Genomic DNA, 7,190 nt, shown 5'->3' with positions numbered 1-7,190 from the left:
CATGATTTTTACGCAAATATAGGAAGAATCAACTCCTTAGTCAGTCATTTTCCCATTGAAATATACATGTTCCTTTATCTGAACAAAAGTGTTTTCAACTGTATATTATACCCCAACACTGACGAAACCATGTTTTGTTACATTTATTTCAACTTTGCCAAAAATATTCAGGATATTTTAGTGACTTTTTTGTCTCTTTTACCATATACTACATCTTTAAGAAATGACTTCTGGATTTTAGCGCATTTCAAGTTTGCCGCGATTGCGCTGGTACCCTAAAACTTATATTCTTTATTAGTGTACATGTTATAACTATTAATTTGATACTATTCTTCAAAATCTCACTGCACAATTATTGGAAAAAGTCATTATTCCCCTAAAAAGCACAGTTTTCTAAGCCCTTTCTTTTTGAAAATATTCTTCAAAATTCAAAGAAAGATAAATGGTTTCAACAGAAAAGTCATTAGAGTCGACTTGACTCTAAACCGATAATGATAGAAGTTTGATGCACAGTAAATCACATTGCTGGTTATCTGAGGATTAATTTGAGCCCTTAACCACATCTGTACGTCAGCAGATGGCGATGAAACAAGTCTTTGAAATGCCCCCAAAATCTCTTAAAATTTGCTTCACTGGTTAAACAAAACTGTGTACTATAGTTCAGTGATAATGGATGTCTCCGAAATAAAAGTTACATTTAATATAGGAGATGATTTTTGCAACCCCGGCAGCGAGATTCGAACACGCAACCTTTCTTCCGTGGGATAGTTCAGCATACCCCTGTACCACTGGCAACGTCTGGAAAATTTTGAAATTTAAGTACTTAAGTCTACTACTCATAATCGAAAAAAATTAATTAAGAAGATCCTATCCCAGTTTGATTTCTTTAAGACATTATGTGTTCAGATGATATATTTTATTTGCTAAATGCATGATTTTTACGCAAATATAGGAAGAATCAACTCCTTAGTCTGTCATTTTCCCATTGAAATATACATGTTCCTTTATCTGAACAAAAGTGTTTTCAACTGTATATTATACCCCAACACTGACGAAACCATGTTTTGTTACATTTATTTCAACTTTGCCAAAAATATTTAGGATATTTTTTTATTTTTTTGTCTCTTTTACCATATACTACATCTTTAAGAAATGACTTCTGGATTTTAGCGCATTTCAAGTTTGCCACGATTGCGCTGGTACCCTAAAACTTATATTCTTTACTAGTGTACATGTTATAACTATTAATTTGATACTATTCTTCAAAATCTCACTGCACAATTATTGGAAAAAGTCATTATTCCCCTAAAAAGCACAGTTTTCTAAGCCCTTTCTTTTTGAAAATATTCTTCAAAATTCAAAGAAAGATAAATGGTTTCAACAGAAAAGTCATTAGAGTCGACTTGACTCTAAACCGATAATGATAGAAGTTTGATGCACAGTAAATCACATTGCTGGTTATCTGAGGATTAATTTGAGCCCTTAACCACATCTGTACGTCAGCAGATGGCGATGAAACAAGTCTTTGAAATGCCCCCAAAATCTCTTAAAATTTGCTTCACTGGTTAAACAAAACTGTGTACTATAAACAGTCTCCGGGACAAGTTTGCAATTCCGCTGAGTGCAAAAGTTGTCACCTTAATTTTTGGAGTTAAGTCAAAATGAAGTTGATAACTTGGTTGGTATTGGGTCCCTGATATTTGTCCTAAAATTTTTTAGCTCTAGCACCACTGTTGAAAAAGTTATGCCCCTTTTTTCAACAATTTCCTCAGAGGAAAAGTAGTTTTCCTCAAGGGAAATCAAATTTCCCTAAAGGAAAAAGATTTTTCCTCAAGGGAAATAGTTTTTTCCTCAAGGGAAAAAGATTTCCCTTAGGGAATTTGCTGCATAAATATTTCCTTTGAGGAAATTCTATTTCCTTAGAGGAAATTCTTTTTCCTTTGAGGAAATTCTTTTTCCTTTGAGGAAATTCTATTTCCTTAGAGGAAATTTGTGGCTTCAAATTTTCCTTTGAGGAAATACTTTTTCCTGTGAGGAAATTTGTAGCTTCAAATTTTCCTTGGAGGAAATACTTTTTCCTGTGAGGAAATTGTTAACAAACACTTTTCCTTTCGGGAAAATTCAAGACAACAAATTTCCTCTAAGGAAATCATTGTTCTTCAAATTTCCTCGAAGGAAATTTCTGAACATCAAATTTCCCTTAAGGAAATGTTTTCCCTTATTTTTGAATTGTTAAACATTTCTTCACTATATCATGTATACAAATAGTATGAATATAATTTTTACAAGACTGAATAATTGATACAAATGATATTTAAAACTTTAATAAATGTTTGACTCAACATTTTAATGACATTGAACATTAATACAGTCTGACTGTTAAGGTCTAGGTATTGTGCATACTTTTTATATAACTTTAACTTTGATTTATAAAAAAAAATTGTAGCAAAGGATTCTGTTTTCTTTGTAATTGTTTCAACGCACTACATTAATAAGCAACCAATTTGAATGTCATACCATTTGTAGTGTTCTAAAGAATTTGTTTATATTTGCAGATTAAATAATAAAATAAACACTTTTCCTGTTATTTTAAATTAAAATTTTCTTCTGTTTCAACTTGTATACAGTTATTCAATCCACTAGTAAGAATTCAGTGAATACATTATTCCATTCACTAAACATTTTCCTTCAATTCTAAGAGAAACATTTTTGCAAATTGTTCTTCAATGATCTTCTTCTGTATATTTGATATGAGGGAGCAATGTAAATGAGTGGATAAAACTGGTGTTCCTTTTTTCAACAACAAAATAGTACTTTTTCTGCATTTCTCCCTTTTTTCGACTATTATATATAATATGTTGTTGCTTTTATACAATAGTGTTTTTGTGTACTATGATAGAACTCCATTTTGTTTAAGGCCATTATCATGTGATTATGATGAAATTTCCTATTTCTTTTTTTGCAGGAAAGCACACATTCCAGTTCAATTTCCTCTTCCGTAATGACCTATTGATCATGAAAACAAAGATGTCTGATCACCTATAAATACACAAAATAAACAAATAAAATGTTATAAATGGAGAGAGAAACAGCAATAAAAGTTTATTTTGTCATGTTTATTAACATTTTAAATATATTTCCTTTCTTAATTGTGAATGCTTTTGTCTATAGTTCTTATATTAGTTGATTTTGTGCATTTGTCAATCTTTCAAGTTGAGGCAGTTTGTTCTGTATACATATATATGTTGAGCTGTTAAACCACTGTCTTAAATTAGGGTAGGGTTGAGTGCTTATAAACCTGTTTTTTATTACATGCATTAGTTTTTATGGATTTCTAACTTAAGCTGTCAGTTACTGTGAGTACTTAAAACTTTGTGTCTTTTCAATTTAGGGAAATGTATAAATTTCTTGCTAACTGTAAACCAACTTATTTTCGCGAGCGATTTATTTTCACAAGCAATTTATTTTCGCATTTAGAAATATGACGCGCATATAACTCGTTGCGAATGTTTTTCATATGTATCTTCCCTTATTAAAATACATTAAGTAAACTTAAAAATTGCGAAAAATAATGAGCTTCGATGTAGACTAGAAAGTATAAAACACAAAAATAAAGTATTTGCGAAAAATTAGTTGGTTTACAGTAGTCCAGTCTGTGTTTGCTTGAAATTTACATCATTAGTTGTCTGGTGGAGAGTTGTCTTATTGGCAATCATTCCACATCTTATTTTTATATAATCTTGCCATATTCCTATGGTGCCTGTCCAAAGTTCGGAGCCTGTAGTTTTTGTCAGTTTACTCAGACACTTAAATTTAGTGGTGGTTGTTGTTGTTTCATACCGGTCATATTTATATTTAGTAATTTATTTTGTTATAAACTAGGCAATTAGTTTTACAGTTTGGATTGTTTCAATTTTTCATCTGAGGGTCTTTTATAGCTGCCTACTTTGACTATAGGGTATGGATTTTCTCATTATTGAAGGTAGTCACAGGCCTACTATTGCTTTCTCAAAGCCATGATCAATAGTTTTCATATCTAATATACCACATCTTTTAATTTTTATAGTAATCATGAAAATCATCTTTCAAGTTCAATAACTTTTAACTTAAAAATAAAAGTGGCGCCCTTACCATTTACGTTTAGTTGGCTTCTGCAAATTTTAAATTGTCTATCATTTCTGCTGTTTATAATTTCTCTGTATCTTCTATAGTTCATGTCCTATACATAAAAGAGTAAAAGTTATTATTGAATGACATCTTGCATCAATATTTTTTTTGCTGTTTAAGTTACATGATGTATATTAATGTGTGTTCAATAAAAATCTGTACCATGAGTGCTTGATAAGCTTGTTGCCCTTTTAGCTGGTTTTTATGCTTTAAATGAATTTTAATAATCAACTAGAAAAACTATGAGCACTGCGCAAATAAGACCCCCCCCCCCTTAAAAAAAAAGGACATGCACACACAGTGGTATTCATTGACATAAAACATGAAGATAATTTGGCTCCATTTAGAGATATCTAGTGACTACAATTTTAAGGCTGTGATTTTTTAACAAATAAATTTCTAAAACCTTTCAAAGTTTGAAAATGGACAGATTTTAAATAACTTTCCAACAACTAAAGTTCCTTAACTCTGCATCTTATACAAAAATATACATGATAAATAGGGGATGATACTCCAGCTTGCATATTAATTATTCAAAGTTTTAAAGGAACATAACTGAAGAACGGTAAAAGATTTACTACCAAAATTTGAAATTGATCTGATTTTGTGGTAAAAAGTATTGTTTTAAAGTTTAATAAAATTTGGTTAAGCAAATGTTGAGGTAAACTTAAGTTAGACATGTTAGAGGACGGAAACGAAAAATTTATTCTTTTTCCATTTTTAAAGAATATAACTCTAGAATAGTAAAAGAGACACTACCATGACTACCAAAATTCAAACTTAATCTGTATTTTGTAGTGATAGGCATTGTGTATAAGTTTCATAACATTTAGTTGAGACAAACTAAAGTTTAGAGAACAGGAAACCAAAAATTCATCATTTTTTCCCCATTTGTAAAGGGGCTCAACTCTAGTACAGTAATACTGATATCACCAAAATTCAAACTTGATCTGAGTATTGTGATAACAAGCTTTTGTAAAAGTTTAATTAAATTTGGTTTAGGCAAAATAAAGTACTGTAAGAGAACAAAAAACAACTTTGGGACAGACGGACAGATTATCAAGTGTTAAACTAAAACTTAATGCCCCCTCCACTATGGGTTATGAAAATGAAAATGGAGTTTATGTCAAGATATAAAAACAATTCACCAAAGTTTCATAAAAAATTGTTAAAGCATTCTTGAGACTATCCAAATCCCAATAGTACAATGACATAAATCAGAATTTTTTTAAATTAAAAGGAAAATTATCATGATTTTAATTCACCAAGTTTCATGAAAATTGCTTAAAGCATTATTAATAGTATACTGGGAAAATCCCCCCTTTTATGAATAAAATTCCTAACTTTAAATTGCCAAATTTAAAATCTTTAAAGATTAAAAAGGAGCTTAATTTAATTATATCAATAGATAATTCAAAGTATTATGAAAATTTTATGATTAATGTATTCTAATTCCAAGACTATTTAAGACATGGTTTGTTTGAATTAAAAAAGTTGGAATAAAGTACCTGCTAGAATTCAGGAGAATTAAAGCAAATCAGGCTATCTTCTAGATTATCAGACAATTGATTGTAGAAAAGGAATTTTCTTTTTCTTATTTAGCTATTTGTTTTCTCTGTCCTTAATATCTACTGAACTAAGCCAATTTTTTCACATATTTTTTTTGTCTTTTCTCTCTTGTTATTTAACATAACAAAAAAAACCAAAGAGAAACTGACAATGCCAAGGCAAAACACAAGATGCAGAAAAGAAAAACAGTGTTGAATTCATGTGCTCAGTTAGTCAGTTAGAGTTGGCAGATCCTGACCCACTATATTTATGCTTAAAAACCTAAAAATCATAGAGTACTAGACATATTTTGTAAATACTTGATTAAAATGTTGTCATAAATAGCATAGACAGCTCTTAGTCTTGAGAACCACATGTGTTAATTGTGTGAGTATAATCATGATGATAATCATGCACAAGATTTGACTTCTAAAAGCCTATATATTAAAATTTTCTGAAGATATTGCACGCATTTATTAATATGACCAATTTTAAGAAATGCACAAAGATGTGAGATGATTTATATAATTGTAATTTCAGGAATTTACCATGTTTACAGAAAAGGCTTTTAACCCCACTGCATTTTGCACTTTTCCACATGTCAGGAGCCAGAAGTTATGGCCATTGCGACCTTTGTATGATTTTTATTTTAGTTTCTTACTTTATATTGAGGAGTATGACGTCCATTATCATTAATTATCACTCAACTAGTATACATTTTTTGTTTAATGGCAAGCTTTCAATGGCAAGCTAAAGCTAGCTCACAGACACGGATCCAGGGGGTTCGAAGGTTGGAACCCTCCTTTTATTTTTGACGATCAATGCATTTGAATGGGGAATGTAGTTCGAAACCACCACCCCCTCCTCCCCCCCCCCCCCATTTGTCCTGGGTTAGGAACCCCTTCTTTAAATGGCTGGATCCACCCCAGTCTCAGGTTGTGGGATTTTCTGGTTGCATTGAAGACCCATTGGTGACCTTTGGCTGTTATCTGCTCTTTGGTCAGGTTGTTATCTCTTTGACACATTCCCCATTTCCATTTTCAATGATCATGATGATATGGCTTTCACATTTTCAGTTCTATTATAAATGTTAGACTAATTGTTGATTTTGTTTCACATTTCGACTTCGTCGGGGGAAAGCGTCCCAGTAATAAAATAGCCTTGCAAGACGTCATAATTATTTATACAATTAATTGTTTATATAATCAACATAATTTTTTTGCTAAAGATTGTCGCACTGTGGAAAAAACGAGTTTGGCGCGTTAACAAAAATATAATTGTCTGTGCTGACAGGTTAGCATGTGTGCATACCAATATTTAAATTTTCTAAGCCTTCTTTCTGAATATTTAGTCCATTTCTTGGTAAAATACTATTAGACCTCGAGTGTTGTTGTTTTACAAAAACGATCAAGTAATGTAGGGGAGAGAAACTAACTTAAAAGACCAAAATAAGCCACAACTTATGGGGTCTCATT

General features: G+C 31.0%; 1 long non-coding RNA gene across 1 annotated transcript; it reads right to left on the bottom strand.

The window, feature by feature from the left end:
* Window positions 1-2,308: 2,308 nt before the first annotated feature.
* Window positions 2,309-4,224, bottom strand: LOC139518476 (uncharacterized). The gene is made up of 2 exons (XR_011663365.1): window positions 4,132-4,224; window positions 2,309-3,039 (listed from the first exon to the last, which is right to left on the bottom strand). It is a non-coding gene; the product is annotated as an uncharacterized lncRNA (long non-coding RNA).
* Window positions 4,225-7,190: the final 2,966 nt, after the last annotated feature.

Source organism: Mytilus edulis, chromosome 4, assembly GCF_963676685.1.
Source record: "Mytilus edulis chromosome 4, xbMytEdul2.2, whole genome shotgun sequence".
Lineage (NCBI taxonomy): Eukaryota > Metazoa > Mollusca > Bivalvia > Mytilida > Mytilidae > Mytilus > Mytilus edulis.
Note: the sequence above shows the minus strand (reverse complement) of the source record. Positions and strands in the feature narration are given on the sequence as shown.